This window comes from Bubalus kerabau, chromosome 1, assembly GCF_029407905.1.
Source record: "Bubalus kerabau isolate K-KA32 ecotype Philippines breed swamp buffalo chromosome 1, PCC_UOA_SB_1v2, whole genome shotgun sequence".
NCBI classification, from domain to species: Eukaryota; Metazoa; Chordata; class Mammalia; order Artiodactyla; family Bovidae; genus Bubalus; species Bubalus kerabau.
The window spans coordinates 148,997,475-149,015,334 of NC_073624.1; the positions used below are offsets into that span (position 1 = coordinate 148,997,475).

At 42.4% G+C, this 17,860-nt stretch overlaps 1 pseudogene; it reads right to left on the bottom strand.

The window, feature by feature from the left end:
- Nucleotides 1–13,889: 13,889 nt before the first annotated feature.
- On the bottom strand, nucleotides 13,890–14,550 carry LOC129655706 (40S ribosomal protein SA-like; annotated as a pseudogene).
- Between the last annotated feature and the right edge of the window lie 3,310 nt (nucleotides 14,551–17,860).

A 17,860-nucleotide genomic window follows, 5' to 3' on the forward strand; every position in this document is an offset into this window, starting at 1 on the left:
TGGAGAATTCCATGGAAAGAGCAGCCTGGCGGGCTACAGTCCATGGGGTCACAGAGAGTCGGACACGACAGAGTGATTAACACTTTCTTCAATGTCAACGTTGAGCATCTTTTCATGTGCTTGTTGACTATTTGTATATCTTTGAAGAAATGTCTGTTTATATCTTCTACCCATTTTTGATTGGATTGTTTGTGTTTTTTTGAGCTTGAGTTGTATAAGTTGTTCATATATTTTGGATATTGATCCCTTCTTGGTTGCATCATTTGCAAATACTTTCTGCCATTCTATAGGTTATCTTTTCTTTTTGTTGCTGGCTTACTAAGCTGTGCAAAAGCTTTTAAGTTTGATTAGGTCCCATTTGTTTATTTTTGCTTTTATTTCTTTTGCCTTGGGAGACTGATCTAAGAAGATACTGCTAAGAATTATATCTGAGAATGGTTTGCCTGTGTTCTCTTCTAGGAGTTTTACGATGTCATGTTTTATATTTAGGTGTTTAAACTATTTTGAGTTCATTTTTGTGTCTGGTGTGGAGGATATTCTTTTCCATGTGGATATCCACTTTTCCCAAAGTATACTGTTGAAAAGATTGTCCTTTCCTTACTGAATAGTCTTGCATCCTTATGGAAACTCTATTGACCATATATGACAGGGCTTTTCCCAGGTTCTCTACTTTATTTGCTTGGTTGGTACATCTGTTCTTCTGCTAGTGCTACGCTGCTTTGATTATGGTAGCTTTGTAGTAAGCTTTGAAGCCAAGAAATGTGAGTCCTTCAGCATTGTTCTTTTTCAAGATTGTACAGGCTACGTGGGGTCACTTTTCAGTACTTTTTAACTTTTCAAAAGAAAAATCACAAGACTGATGGGTAAACTCAGAATTTACTCTGTACTAGGCAAAAATTTAAGAAAGAAATCCACAGCCTGGTGGATGTTTTAAGTATAAGACATAAATAAAAATCTCTAAGAATATAAGCAGAAAATAAATGTTATCCACAAATTAACAAAATCAGGGTGACTTTACTTGATGGTTTAGTATGAGGAGATTTAGTTGTATTGTGTCAATAGATCAAGTCCGATACCCATTTCTAGAAGAAAAAATTCTTTCTTATGGAGAACATAAAATAGTCATAAACTTTTGCCAAATTACACAGCAGCAAAGACATCTAAAATTACAAACAAAACTTAAAAAATAAAGAACTAAAAAAAAAAACCAACCCCTCACAATCATGTGGGTGATCTAAAATGAAAGCTTTTCGAATATGACAATTCAGTAAACAAAAAAAGGCAAAGGAATGGAGGATTTGAATAATTATAAGATCATATATAGATGTATCTTATATGTGTAAATGCATCTTATATGTACGTATATATGCATCTCACATTATTTTGTCTTATATAAAACTATATTAAACACTAACAAAAGTTTATTGTTCACTTTATCAAAAAACAACCTTAATAAATTTCAAAAAGTAGAGGTTTCTTTAGGCCATATTCACTTACCTTAATTCATTGGAATGATAGCTGAATGGTGAGAAGATTACTTTAAAAAGAGTGTAACTAATTTAAAAAAATAATAAATACTTTAAAACTAACCCCACAAAGGGTAAATCAATCTGGAAATTTAAAATTAATAATACAAGGGGAACAAATTATATAAGACTTACCAGATACATTTAAGACTCTTCACAAGAGAAAATATATATTGTTGGCAATTTGATCTCTGGTTCCTCTGTCTTTTCTAAATCCAGCTTGAACATCTGGAAGTTCTTGGTTCACTTACTGTTGAATTAAGATAGAGAACAATAAGCGAAATAAAATAGAAAGGACAGCATACAGAATTTTTTAAAAGTAAAAAGTTGAAATAAATACATAGAAAAAAATATAAAAATATTAACAAAAATCTATTTTAACTTTTATAAAAGAGTTAACCTCTGACAAACCTGATTAAGATTGGGAGACTAGATGAGAAGAAGTTGAAATCTATAACATTAAGAACAAGAGATATGATACAACCACAAATATGAAAAGAGATGAAAAGAATTATAAATGAATATGATATGCAACTGTAGCGAGAGAGTTCCAGAAAAATATCTACTTCTGCTTTATTGACTCTGCCAAAGTCTTTGACTGTGTGGATCACAACAAACTGTGGAAAATTCTTAGATGGGAATACTGGACCACCTCCTACCTCCTAAGAAACCTGTATACAGGTCAAGAAGCAACAGTTAGAACTGGACATGGAATAACAGACTGGTTCCAAATTGGGAAAGGAGTATGTCAAGGCTGTATATTGTCACTCTGTTTATTTAACTTATATGTGGAGTACATCATGAGAAATGCTGGACTGGATGAAGCACAAGCTGGAATTAAGATTGCCGGGAGAAATATCAATAATCTCAGATATGCAGATGACAACACACTCATGGCAGAAAGTGAAGAAGAACTAAAGAGCCTCTTGATGAAAGTGAAAGAGAAGAGTGAAAAAGTTGGCTTAAAACTCAACATTCAGAAAACGAAGATCATGGCATCTGGTCCCATCACTTCATGGCAAATAGATGGGGAAACAATGGAAACAGTCACAGACTTTATCTTTTAGGGCTCCAAAATCACTGCAGATGGTGACTGCAGCCATGAAATTAAAAGATACTTGCTCCTTGGAAGAAAAGTTATGACCAACCTAGACAGCATGTTAAAAAGCAGAGACATTACTTTGCCAACAAAGATCCATCTAGTCAAAGCTATGGTTTTTCCAGTAGTCATGTATGGATGTGAGAGTTGGATCATAAAGAAAGCTGAGCACCAAAGAATTGATGCTTTTGAGCCTGTGGTATTGGAGAAGACTCTTGAGAGTCCCTTGGACTGCAAGGAGATCCAGCCAGTTCGTCCCAAAGGAAATCAGTCCTGAATATTCATTGGAAGGACTGATGCTGAAGCTGAAACTCCAATACTTTGGCCACCTGATGTGAAGAACTGACTCATTGGAAAAGACCCTGATGCTGGGAAAGATTGAAGGCAGGACAGAGAATGAGATAGTTGGATGGCATCACCGACTCTATGGACATGAGTTTGAGTAAGCTTCGGGAGTTGGTGATGGACAGGGAAGCCTGGCGTGCTGCAGTCCATGGGGTCACAAAGAGTCAGACATGACTGAGTGACTGAAATGAATTGAATAGCAATACATTTAAAGAACAAGAGAAACGAATGCATTTTCAGAAGAGTATAAACTACCAATACTCATTCAAAAAGAAAAGAAAACTTGGCTAGATCCATAACAATATGCAAGATTAAAGTGTGATTATAAGTCTACGTATTAAAAGTCTATGAAATTAAAAGACTCTCCTTGGAAGGAAAGCTATGACAAACCTAGACAGTGTATTAAAAAACAGAGACATCACTTTGCTGACAGAGGTCTGTATAGCCAAAAGTATGGTTTTTGCAGTACTCATGTATGGTTGTAAGAGTTGGACCATAAAGAAGGCTTAGCACTGAAGAATTGATGCTTTCGAATTGTGGTGCTGGAGAAGACTCTTGTGAGTGCCTCGGACTACAAGGATATCAAACCAGTCATTCCTAAAGGAAATCAGTCCTGGTTATTCATTGGAAGGACTAATGCTGAAACTGAAGTTTCAGTACTTTGGCCACCTGATGCAAAGAGCTGACTCACTGGAAAAGACTCTGATGCTGGAAAAGATTTAAGACAAAAGAAGAAGGGGGTGGCAGAGGATAAGATGGTTAGATAACATCACCAACTCAATGGACCTGGATCTGAACAAACTCCAGGAGGTAGTGAAGGATGGGGAGCCTGAAGCGCTGCAGTCCATGGAGTCGCAGAGTCAGACATGACTTAGCAACTAAACAACAAGAACTACAGAAAGTCTATGACTTAGTACAACTCAGTAATAAAAGACAAATAACACAATTTAAAAACAGCAGATTCTGAACAGACATTTCTCCAAGGATGATACGTAAATAGCCAGCAAGCATATGAAAAGATGCTCAATGTCATTAGTCATCACGGAAATACGAATCAAAATGCAATGAGAGGCCACCTTCACACCCGCTAGGATGGCTAGAATCAAAAAGTCAGATAATACTAAAAACGAATGCTGGTGAGGATATGGAGAAATCGGAACTCTTATTCACTGCTGTGTGTTTGTGTGCTGAGTCGCTTCAGTTGTATCCGACTCTTTGTGACCCCAAGGACTGTAGCCCACCAGGCTCCTCTGGCCATGGGATTTCCCAGGTAAGAATACTGGAGTGGATTGCCATTTCCTTCTCCAGGGATCTTCCCAACCAGGGACTGAACCCATGTCTCTTTCATCTCCTGCATTGACAGGCGGATTCTTTACCACTAGTGCCACCTGGGAAACCCAGAGTTACCATATGACCCAGCAATTCTACTCCTAGAAATGAAACACAAAAACTTGTATACGAAAATTTTTATGGCTGCATTGTTCATAAGCCAACAGGTAGAAATAACCCAAATGTCCATTGATAGATGAATAGATAAAACATATTATATCCATATAATAGAATGCTATTTAGCCATGCTGCTGCTACTGCTGCTAAGTCGCTTCAGTCGTGTCTGACTCTGTGCGACCCCATAGACAACAGCCCACCAGGCTCCCCCGTCCCTGGGATTCTCCAGGCAAGAACACTGGAGTGGGTTGCCACTTCCTTCTCCAATGTATGAAACTGAAAAGTGAAAGTGAAGTTGCTCAGTAAGCGTCCGACTCTTAGTGACCCCATGGACTGCAGCCTACCAGGCTCTTCCGTCCATGGGATTTTCCAGGCAAGAGTACTGGAGTGGGTTGCCATTGAGTAATAAATTCTGATACATGCTACAACATGGATAAACTTTTAAAACATTATGTTAGATGAAAGAAGCCAGTCCCAGAAGATCATACAATTATGTGGTTTGATTAATTTGGAATGCCTAGAATAGGAAGATCTACAGAGACAGAAAGTAGTTAAGGGGTTGCCTAGGATTAGGGGTAGTGGTACTTGAGTTGGGGTGATAGCTGAAGGGTACAGGGTTTCTTTCTGAGGTGTCAAAATGTTTTAAAGTGACTGTGATCATGGCTGCAGGTCTGTAAATATACTAAAACCCACTGAATCACGTACTTTAAATGGATGACTCATATGCTAATGAATTAGGTCTCAATAAAACTGTTAAAAAAAACTATGACTTACAAGTGCATCAGGTCTAGATGATTTAATGTTGATTTTAGTATTAAGAAGGCATTACTAGCTCAACTTCCCTCCTTTAATCTTAGGGGCTTAACACAGCAGAAGTTTGTCTTTTACTCACATAGAGACCAGGTGTTCCTGGTTGTTTGGCTGTTTCCCAATGGTAATTCAGGAATCCCTGTTTCTTCTATCCTGTGTCTCCGCCATCTTTAATGGATAGCTACTGGGATCATTGCAAAAGACAGTGCAAGGAGGATGGAAAATTGGAGGGTTTTCTGCCCCAGAAATGGAAGGGGTCTGCTTTTGCCCCATTCCATTAGCACAAATTTAGTCTCTTGGTACCCTAACAGTTCTGCCAAGAGAACGCACTGGTCATAGCAAACACCCTCTTCCAACAACACAAGAGAAGACTCTACACATGGACATCACCAGATGGTCGACACTAAAATCAGATTGATTATGTTCTTTGCAGCCAAAGATGGAGAAGCTCTATACAGTCAGCAAAAACAAGACTGGGAGCTGACTGTGGCTCGGATCATGAACTCCTTATTGCCAAATTCAGACTGAAATTGAAGAAAGTGGAGAAAACCATGAGACCATTTGGGTATGACCTAAATCAAATCCCTTATAACTATACAGTGGAAGTGAGAAATAGATTTAAGGGACTAGATCTGATAGAGTGCCTGATGAACTATGGATGGAGGTTCGTGACATTGTACAGGAGACAGGGATCAAGACCATCCCCAAGAAAAAGAAATGCAAAAAAGCAAAATGGCTGTCTGAGGAGGCCTTACAAATAGCTGTGGAGAGAAGGGAAGTGAAAAGGAAAGGAGAAAAGGAAGGATATAAGCATCTGAATGCAGAGTTCCAAAGAATAGCAAGAAGAGATAAGAAAGCCTTCCTCAGTGATCAATGCAAAGAAATAGAGGAAAACAATAGAATGGGAAAGACTAGAGATCTCTTCAAGAAAATTAGAGATACCAAGGGAACATTTCATGCAAAGATGGGCTCAATAAAGGACAGAAGTGGTATGGACCTAACAGAAGCAGAAGATATTAAGAAGAGGTGGCAAGAATACACAGAAGAACTGTACAAAAAAATCTTCATGACCCAGATGATCATGATGGTGTGATCACTCACCTAGAGCCAGACATCCTGGAGTGTGAAGTCAAGTGGGCCTTAGGAAGCATCACTATGAACAAAGCTAGTGGAGGTGATGGAATTCCAGTTGAGCTATTTCAAATCCTGGAAGATGATGCTGTGAAAGTGCTGCCCTCAATATGCCAGCAAATTTGGAAAACTCAGCAGTGGCCACAGGTCTGGAAAAGGTCAGTTTTCATTCCAATCCCAAGGAAAGGCAATGCCAAAGAATGCTCAAACTACCGCACAATTGCACTCATCTCACAAGCTAGTAAAGTAATGCTCAAAATTCTCCAAGCCAGGCTTCAGCAATATGTGAACCGTGAACTTCCAGATTTTCAAGCTGGTTTTAGAAAAGGCAGAGGAACCAGAGATCAAACTGCCAACATCTGCTGGATCATCGAAAAAGCAAGAGAGTTCCAGAAAAGCATCTATTTCTGCTTTATTGACTATGCCAAAGTCTTTGACTGTGTGGATCACAAAAACTGTGGAAAATTCTGAAAGAGATGGGAATACCAGACCACCTGACCTGCCTCTTGAGAAACCTGTATGCAGGTCAGGAAGCAACAGTTAGAACTGGACATGGAACAACAGACTGGTTCCAAATAGGAAAAGGAGTACGTCAAGGCTGTATATTGTCACCTGCTTATTTAACTTATATTCAGAGTACAACATGAGAAACGCTGGGCTGGAAGAAGCACAAACTGGAATCAAGATTGTCAGGAGAAATACCAATAACCTCAGATATGCAGATGACACCACCCTTATGGCAGAAAGTGAAGAAGAACTAAAGAGCCTCTTGATGAAAGTGAAAGAGGAGAATGAAAAAGTTGGCTTAAAGCTCAACATTCAGAAAACAAAGATCATGGCATCTGGTCCCATCACTTCATGGGAAATAGATGGGGAAACAGTGGAAACAGTGTCAGACTTTATTTTTTTTGGGCTACAAAATCACTGCAGATGATGATTGCAGCCATGAAATTAAAAGACACTTACTCTTTGGAAGGAAAGTTATGACCAACCTAGACAGCATGTTAAAAAGCAGAGACATTACTTTGCCAACAAAGGTCCGTCTAGTCAAGGCTATGGTTTTTCCAGTGGTCATGTATGGATGTGAGAATTGGACTGTGAAGAAAGCTGAGCACTGAAGAATTGATGTTTTTGAACTGTGGTATTGGAGAAGACTCTTGAAAGTCCCTTGGACTGCTAGGAGATCCAACCAGTCCATCTGAAGGGAGATCAGTCCTGGTGTTCATTGGAAGGAATGATGCTGAAGCTGAAACTCCAATACTTTGGCCACCTGATACGAAGAGCTGACTCATTTGAAAAGACCCTGATGCTGGGAAAGATTGAGGGCAGGAGGAGAAGGGGATGACAGAGGATGAGATGGCTGGATGGCATCACCGACTCGATGGACATGAGTTTGAGTGAACTCCGGGAGTTGGTGATGGACAGGGAGGCCTGGCGTGCTGCGGTTCATGGGGTCGCAAAGAGTCGGACACGACTGAGTGACTGAACTGAACTGAACTGAACCCTAACAGTAAGAGAGTCTGAGAAATTCGGTCTAGTGTAGGCCAGGTGGAAGAAATGTTGAGTTCTAACTAAATTTTTAAACACTGAACCATTGTTACTCAGATTATTCTAGGTTATTTTATAAGACTGAAAGTTCCTCCAATCCACTTTATAGGCAAGCATGATCTTAATAACAAAACTTGATGAATATGAACCAAATAACTAGAGACCAATTGCACTTAAGAATATAGATGCAAGAATTCTGAGTATACAAAATTTAAAATTAGGAAATTTATCATTAAGTGAAGAATAATTTAAAAGACAAAGATCACACAATTTGATCAATAACAGCCAAAAATAGTACTGATAAATTCCTGCTATTGATAAATAGTGATCCCTAATAACAACTCTAACACAGGAATGCAAAGACTATCATTAAAGGCTTGGAGTGGAATAAAAATTGTTCAGGACAGGAACAATATAGATGAAGTAAAGACTTGATCCAAGTAAAAATGGGGCAAGGGAGACAGAACTGGGAAATCTCTCAGTAATCAACACACTGTATTTTTAACACTATATAAAAACAACAGAATAGAGATTTATGTAGTAATAAAAAACATTCTGAACCATGCCTTCTTCATAAGGTTCAGGAAAACTAAGTTTACATAGAAATAAACAATAAAAATATTGAGGTCAAATCTTGCTCGAATATATTATAAGAAAGAAAAAAAGAGAACAGGATCAGAATACTGTTGCTACCTCAACAAAAGCATGGCAGAAAGACAAGCCTACACCAAGAAGTATACAACTATAGCCTGTTATCTCAGAGTGGTTAAAAAAAATGCATTAAGAAATTGATATAAAACATGAAAGATTAACTTAAATTAGTATTAGAAAAATCTGAAATGTGATGGCAGACCTCCAGGAGAGAATTAGAAACAAAAGGAAAAACATCACTTCATAAATTAAGACTAAAACAGAAGGAGCATAGTGAATAAACACAATAGACATGTGTTAAGAGAAACAAAAGTGACAGATATCAAAATGGAAAAAGAAGATCCAACATATCCCTGAAGAAGAAAACCAAAACAAGAGTACAGAATACTTAACATTATTACTTAAGAAAACTTTCTTGAAATAAAGATTAGAAGCTATGTGTGAAGAAAAGAGCACACTGCATTTCTGAGGGTATCAACCCAGAATGAACTATATCCAAACCTGCTATAAGAAAATCACTGGACTTGCTTGTTGCTGTCGTTCAGTCGGTAAGTCGTGTCTGACTCTTTTCAACCCCATGGACTATAGCACACCAGGCCTCCCTGTCCTTCACTATCATCACGAACATTCAGTCCGTAACAAGAATGGACTGGAAAGAGTCTGACGAGGGGCTCGACAGGGTTGGTGATGGCTGGATGTGGGCAGGAGAGGAGGTGGGGGCTGAGGATGACTCCCATGACCCCGGCTTTTCTGAGGGGATGAGTAGTAGCCCTTCTGATAGGCAAAGGGCTAACAGAGGAGCAGAAGGTCTGTTTCAAAGCTGGAGTGTGGTTGTGGCCACAGACTGTGCAGACAGACTGCCTGGGTGTGAATCCCGACTCCCTCACTTACCGGCTGTGGTGACCTTGGGCAGGTCCTGTAACTCGTCTCCGCCCCGGGGGAAGTGACAGTACCTCAGTCACAGGAGTGGGGGATTCTGTGGAGGGCAAGTGCCCATGCAGAGGGCCAGGACAGCGGGGCCCACAGGAGGCGCTCAGTCATGAAAATCATCATCATCTTTATGGTGATGCAGATGATGCCACTAGAGAGGCTCCACGGGCAGCTGGCAGGAAAGGAGCTCCACTTCTGGAGGCAATGGTCAGCCTGAGAGTTAAAGCCTCAGCAATAGATGAACCCGCCAGGAGGAGTGTGCAAGTGAGAGAGAAAGAGAAATGAGCCACGGTGAGAAGCTTGAGGCCAACTAGCCTGAGAAAGCAGAAGAAAAAGGAAAAAGGAGAGATTCCCAGTGAAGGGAGTGAATAACAGCATCCAGCATTTTTTTCACTTTGCCCTCATGGTCCTCCAGAAGTACTCAGCCAGATGTCTGAGTACATTGTGATCCATTTCCCCCCCATCTCATCTTTCTAGCTAGAGAACTCTGAGGATAAGCAGTTTGTGCTTGTCCGTGGTTCCAGCCGAGGTTGGGTAGCTCCAAGTCTCCACCATGGCTTCCGGTTGATTGAGTCTACCACTTACAGTGATCTCCTAGGGAAGGTCAATGTGTCCATCCTTGTGTGGCAGCATCTGCCCTTCGCAGTCTCTCTCAGTCTGCTTCTCCTGCTTGCTTAGTCGCTCAGTCATGTCCAACTCTTTGTGACCCCGTGGACCATAGCCTGCCAGGGTCCTCTGTCTATGTGATTCTCCAGTCAAGAATACTGGAGTGGGTTGCCATTTCCTCCTCCAGGGGGTCTTCCCAACCTAGGGTCTGCTTTAATAAGGGCCCTAGAGCCTTAGAACTTGTATTATGAGAACTTCCCTCCACCACCTTAAAATATGGGGAGTACTCTTAAAGTCACATTCCACCAGTGCCTACTTGTGGGATGGGTGGTGGTGATCTTGGAGCCTTAGAATCCAGCCCCCTAGCCCTGGCCCTGTCAAGGCCACTTCCGAGCTGGGCGCACTGGTGGGGCAGAGGCGAAGGAGTGCATTGTCAGGGAACCGCAGCTGCCTGCTGGAGGCTGGGAGTCCTGAATAGCTTCACAGCTCTGGGCCAGCTCGCTGAAAGGGAGCGTGCCCCTCCCTGGAGGTGGCCCAGAATAGATTACATTTTCATTGCGAACTAACAAGGGGAGAAATCCAATTACCTTACAAAGGAGCTCCCAAGGGGCCTCACAGCTTAGAGAAAAAGGGAGGGGAAGGAAAGGGAGAGGGTGTGTGTGTGTGTGTGTGTGTGTGTATAGGCTCCCACCCAAGCCAGGAGAAACAAAGTCCTAGGGGGCATGGGAGATAGGCTTGACGGCTGGACAGGTGGAACTGGGGGTTTTAATTCATTCCATTAGGCCAGAGGGTCTGCCAGGGAATCTCCAGGTCCCTGGAGGCTCTGGGCAGACAGACCTCTTTCCTTGGAGACACATGGGTGGTGCAACTCCCCCAAGGCAAGCCCTAGCTTCTCTGAACCCCTCTCAGACCGGGATTTCCCAGACTTGAATCATCAGGAATTCATGGACACATTGCCACATCCTGCTAAACTATTAATCTTTTATCTTAAAATTTATTTAGAGTGTATTAAGTTTAGATTTAAAAAGAAAAATTTCTATCCTAAATGCAAATAGGAAAAGTAGAAGATAATTCTAAAATGAAATATGATTCAATAACCAATGTTTTAAACCTCAACTAGGTATTGGGGTGACTGAGAGCTTTGGGGCTGGAAGCTGAGATAATCGAGGAGTGGGTGGGGTGGGAGTAGAAAGGGGTGGGGTGTTAGCAAGTGTTTGCAACAGATACTGATTTCTCCCAGGTCTAACCCAGGAGGATTAAGAGAACTGAAAAGGAACACCTCTCCTCTAGGCCCTTCCAGCCCTGGCCCTGGAGTGGCAGGCATGGCAACATCAGTCTGGTTGCCCTTAACCTTGCTTGCCCAACTGCTTAGTGGGGATTAGGGGCAAAGTGGAGATCTACTGTACTACTGGACAGACCTGCTTTCTGTGCTTTGTGGGGTGGCCACTGGGGTCCCTGAAAGTGTGAGCGGCCTAAGAGAGGGGGAAGATGATGGTGGTCCCAAGGCAACAAGAAAGTTCAGTCTCCTGCTTTCCTCTTTGGACTTGGCAGGAAGGGCCGCAGACCCCCTTTGGAAGGAAATTATCATTTGCTTCCTCCAGGCTAGCCAGAGCAAATCAGCCTTGAAAGGCTGTCCTGCCTCGAGGCCACACAGCTTGCCCCTTTGTGGCTCCTTTCTGGCCCCACTCTCCCTACCCTAGTGAATTGAACTCTCCAGGCCAGACGCCTGGAAATTAGCTTTCTGAGGCTCAGGGACCTGGGAGCTCTGGTTGGAAGGGAGCAGTACTTGGGATTATAGAGACCCCTCTGCCAGTGCCCTTTCCACACCGGGGACATCATCTGTTTCTTCTGTCAAATGGAGGCTTTTAGGGGAGCTTTGGTCCCAGGGGAGCTTGGGCCCAAGGGTGGGACAGCACCAACTCCCATCCCTCACTCTCACAGCCACCCCAAACCCTGGAGAAATTAAAGCAAACTGAGAAAGTGCTCACTAGGGGACCGGCTAAGATTAAGCCCCACCACTCACCACTGACCAGGCAGGGACCCCTGTGGGCTTTGGGGGCTTCCTGCTCCCTCCTGCTCCTTTGGCCAGCCCTGCTTTCAGGATGCTGCAGGAGAGGAGGCTAGCAAGGGAACGCAAGCCTGAGTCACGTCTTCAGAGGATTCTCCAGTCAATGAGATACTTGGGGAGGGAGGCAGAGTGGGAGGCTCAAGAAGGGGGTGATCTGCACAGGCTGAAGTAGTCAAAGAAGCTTAGAGAGGGAAGACAGTAATCACAACTGATAAAGCACTTCCTAATCGGTTATTCTGTATGGTGTCAGGCATTTCAATACTCTAGGAGGTGTTGAGGCTGGTGGCTGACTTAAGAACACCATTTAGAAAATAGAAGAGTTCGCTCTGTATTTCCTTGCCATATACCCATTTCTAGTCCCTATTTTTCACCTCCAGTGGCATTTGACTGTGTTGAAAGCCCTTTCTTTTTATATTCAGACTTATTTGCTTTCAGGACTCCACTCTCTCCCTAATCTTTCCCTACTCTGAGCATTCTGTGTGTATCTTCCAATGAGTCCAGCTTAGGTCTCTGCTGCCAGGGTTTTGTGTGTGGGTGTGTGTGTGGGTATGGATGTGTGTGTGTTTATATTTAGAAAATACAGGTTCCCTAGATGACTGTAGTACTGTAATTTTGCAGGGTTTGTCCCATCCTCTGGCTGTACCTGGAGTTCATTCCTTAACCTTCTCATCTATAACCAGTCTTATTGTTTTGATCTTATCTCTCTCCTGAGGACTCCCAAATTTATTTCCATCACTGATAAATCCTACAGCCTATAAGATACATCCACCTGGACATCTCAACTCAAAAACACAAGAGACCCACAACTGAACTCGTGTTTCCTCCAAACTTTCTTCTCACCATGAAATCTGTCCCAGGCTCCCAAAGTGGAAGTTCCTGGGTCCTCATTGATTCACTTCTCTCTTGATACCTCTCACCCTCCTTTGTGACCAGAACCTCTCCCACACCCCATTGTCATCCTGCTCAGTGACCAAGGTAGTTCCACCTCTTAAATTCCTCTTGTGTCAGCACTTTCCTCACTCCCTAGGTCTCTAGCATCTCATACTGACTACTGAAGAAGACTTGGAACAAGTGGCACTGCTCAGTCTTTCTCTAGCAAAGAGAATCCCTTATCATAGAAATCTCCTTTTTCTTTAGCATAGAAAAATCCCAGGTAAGGGATTCCTGGGCCCCTGCCTCACCATGATGCATATTATCACTCTTCTGAATTTGCTTGCCTGTGTATCCTAATCCTTCTATAAGCACATATTTATACACTCCCGTCTTTTCCCTATTCATTTGTTTATCCAACAAATATTTGTTTATTTTAGAAACTGTTATTTTTAATCAATCTTAGTTTTATTTTCTCTTTAAGAGGCTGGGAAAGTATAGCTTAAGACCACTCAGTGGTTGTTCCTATCCATTCAGTGGCCTGAGCAGTGGGAGCTGTAAACCCATTTTGAGCTACAGGCTGAGGGCTCTATCTTCCATTGGGAACTGAATAGGCATGGCAGGGCCCTGTGCCTTCAGACCCACCTGCGACTTCAGAATGGGCTACCCCGGTGGCTCAAATAGTAAAGAATCCACCAGCAATGTGGGAGGCCTGGGTTCAATCCCTGGGTTGGGAAGATCCTCCGGAGGAAGGCATGGCAACCCACTCTAGTATTCTTGCCTGGAGAAACCCCATGGACACAGGAGCCTGGCGGGCTGCAGTCCATGGGGTCACAAAGAGTTGGACATGACTGAGTGACTAAGCACACACAGCAGTAAGTCCAGGAGCTGGAGCAGTCCATTCACCCTGAAATTCCTCCTTGTAACACAGTCTGCTCTTCCTCTCCCATCTGTTCAGGACCTCTGCGGAAGTAAGAGATTGTGCACAGCCTCCCATGGGCATGCAGATGGTGCCGGGCATCTGCAGAACTTCCTGGGCCTGTATCCACCACGTCAGACCCTCTGGGGGAGCTCCCTTGCTGGTGCCCGTGATGGCAGTGTCCTCATGGCACAGGGGAGTGTCTTCATTACATGGGGTAACAGTGGGCAGGTGACTATAAGATGCCTCTGTGAGAGGCTGGCAGTCAGCCTAGGGATCAATAACCAATAACCAGCTGTGAAAGACAGCTCCCAGAAAGCTGCCTGGTTCTGAATAGTGAAGGTTCCAGGAGTGAAGCAGCCAGCAATCGGAGTGGCCCCAGTGGCAGCAGCAAACTTCAGTACAGCCTGGTGGCCGGTATCCCCGGGGAGTGTGACACTGAAGTCAGCCCTCAGTTTCCATGGCAACAATGGCATGAGCCACCAGCAGAAGCTTCTCCCAGGTCCTTTCCAGGATTGTGATGTACATGCCATCACTCTTCCCTCTGAAGGTTCTGTTTCATTTGGAATTTAAGGCTCATGCCATGTAGGGCTCCAGACATTGTGAAAGTTGCTCTTTGAGTTGTGGGGAACCCAGAACCATGCTGTATGAACTCCTGTATAGTTAGTGTAGTAAGACCAGCAACCATTTATTTGATGTCAGCTATGAGTCAGACCATGAGCTCACGGTGGGGGAAGATAAGGATGAAGCAGATCCTGGTCTTGGCTTCATGGAGTATGGAATCTAGCCTTCATGCCATTGCACATGCTATTCTGCCATGCAGATATAGGTCTTCGCACTGGAAAAATGCCTGCTCATAATTAGGAGATCTTACGCTTCCTTCCCACTCTCTGATGGATCATCCTATGCCTCCTTGAAGTGTATGCAGTGCACTTTGAGGACACCTGGACCAATACCTAGAAATTGAAGGTAAATATGCATATTTTGTCATTGTTGTTGAAAGTGACAGAAAACCCACTCAAACCAGTAAAAAAGGGAATTGACTGGTTCATATAGACAGAAAGTGCAGAGGTGGAGCCGGCCTCTGGGACTGCAGAGACCTCACTCACGTTTCGAGGACTCCCTCTGCTCCTCTCCTCAGGCCTTCTTCCCTAATCTTCTTTACTCTAAGAATGGGGAGAGGAGTGGGATGTGGCTGACGAAAACTGAAGGCTTACCACTATTCAGACAGTGATGCCTCTAGAAAAAGCTTTTTACTCCTAGCATCCATATAAATATCTTAAAGATGGGTGTGATTGGTCCAACTTGGGTCAGGTCCTCATCCCTGAATAAGTAACCAAGGTAGAGGGATACAGAGGTCTGAGTGGCTGGGCAGGGATCACATCCCCATCACTGTCTCCTGCAGAGCTGGGCAACTGCATGATTGCAGCCCAAGCAGAACCACATGGAATTCTCCAAAGGAAGGTGGGTACTGTGACCAGGAGAAGGAGGGAAAGGATGTGGGACAGATAAAGATTTTAAATGCTGCTACAGATAGTGAGGGGGCAGAATGAGATCCCTGCTCTACGATTCTCTCCCTTGTACCACACAGCCTGGTAGCTAGATAATCAAATAGAACATTCCTTAGCCCAGGTATGAGCCTAAAATGATCCAGGTCCTCATTCTTGCTCATTCTTATACAGTAACTGTTAATGGTAGAATATTTCCTCACTCCTAATATTTATTTCTAGGTTTCTTCCAGCCATGAGGGAGTAACAGAGACAGACTTACCTAGAACACTGGATAAAACATATGATACAACAGTTTTTAGACAATAGACAACAGATATCGCTGGATTATGATCCTTGAAAGAAGGGAAACGAATGAGATGAGCCCCATAAGCACCTGGCTTATGCCAGGAGGTGATTTTGATCTGTGGTGTACAGACAAGGAAACTAAACAGAGACTGATGGTCTTGTGAATTGATGAGACAGAGACTAGAGTTCAGGAAGTTGAGGTGGCCAGGATTTTCAGGGCAGAGGAATGGAGAGGAGGGATCTTTGTAGAGAAAGCCCCAAAATCTGCACAGTATTCACAGCATTGTTGAATATATGAGGCATCTTACATATTTAATGACAGATGCCAGAAGGGTCATATTTCATAGTAGGACTAAACTACCTCTAGAAGAAAAGCTACTCTAGTCTTACCTTTAAAAACAAGCTTCTAAAAGTTCATCCTGGTCTTTTAATGGCATGCCAGAGTGGAGTGCAATCCTCTTTAAGGGATTACAACAAAATCCAGTACTCAAAAGCAAACTTACATTGTGCAGCATTCAATCAAAAACGAATAGAAATGCAAAGATGCAGAAAAATTTTACCCATAACTGGAAGAAAAATAAATCAATGGAAATGTATTGAGAAATGACAGAGATGATGGAGTTAGTATTTAAGGATACTAAAATCATGCAAACGTACTTATTATGTTTAAATGATTTAGAGGAAAACATGAACATAAGGATAAAGGATAAAGGTAAATAGTACCCAAATGAATTCCTAGAAATGAAAAATATTTGAAATGAAAATTTCACTGGACAGAATGAACAATTATTTAGACACTGCAGAAGAGAAGATTTATATACTTGAAGACATAGCTTAAGAAACTGTTCAAAATGAAGCAAAGAGAGAAAAACATTGAGGAAAAAATCGAGTCTCAGTGACCTATGGGACAATATCACATAATCTGACACATGTGAAACTGTAGTTCCAGAAGGAGAGAAGTAGAAACAGCAAAAACATCTGAAGAAATAACAGGCAAAATCTTTTCAAATTTGATAAACTGTAAATACACAGACCAAAGAAGCTCAATGAACCCCAAGTAAGATAAACACCAAGGAACATTATAATCAAATTGCTGAAACCAGCAATACAGGCAAAATTTTGAAATCAGTCAGAGAAATTTTAAAAAGACATTATGTACCCAGGAACAAAGGTAACAGGCATCACCGACTCAATGGACGTGAGTTTGAGTGAACTCTGGGAGTTGGTGATGGACAGGGAGGCCTGGCATGCTGCAATTCATGGGGTTGCAAAGAGTCGGACAGGATTAAGTGACTGAAATGAACTGAACTGAACTGAACTGAACACAGACTTCTCGTTAGAAACTAGGCAGATCAGAAGAGAATTCAACAACATCTTTGAAGTGCTGAAAGGAATAGAAAAAGCCCTATTCTAGAATTCTCTTTCCAGGGAAAGCAGTTTTCAAAATGAAGATTGTTGTTTGTTTGTTTTTTTTTTCATACAAATGAAAGGGGATAGAATTTGTTGTCAGTAGACCTATGTAAGAAAGGTTATAGGAAATTGTTCAGGAGAAGGAAAATGATACCAGGTAGAAACTTGGATCTACACAAAGGAATGAAGAGAGCAAGAAATGATAAACATTTGAGTAAATAGAAAGTATTTTTTAAAAAGATAGTTGACTGGTAAAAAAGATACTTGACTGTATAAAGTAAAAGTAAAACTGCAACATTTGGAGGTTCATAATACATGTAGAAAATGCATGACAACAATGGCGTGCAGAATGGAAGTGTTCTGCTCTAAGGTTCTTATACATGAAACAATATACTATAATTTGATGGCAGACTGTGATGTGTGAAAACAAACCGCAGAGCAAACACTGGGAGAATAACAAGAATAGAACTAAGCCCAAAACAGAGACCAGCTTCCCTGGTGGCTCAGACGGTAAAGCATCTGCCTGCAATGCGGGAGACCCGGGTTCAATCCCTGGGTCGGAAAGATCCCCTGGACAAGGAAATGGCAACCCACTCCAGTACTCTTGCCTGGAAAATTCCATGGACTGAGGAGCCTGGTAGGCTACAGTCCATGGGGTCACAAAGAGTCAGATGGGACTGAGTGACTTCACTTTCAAAACAGAGA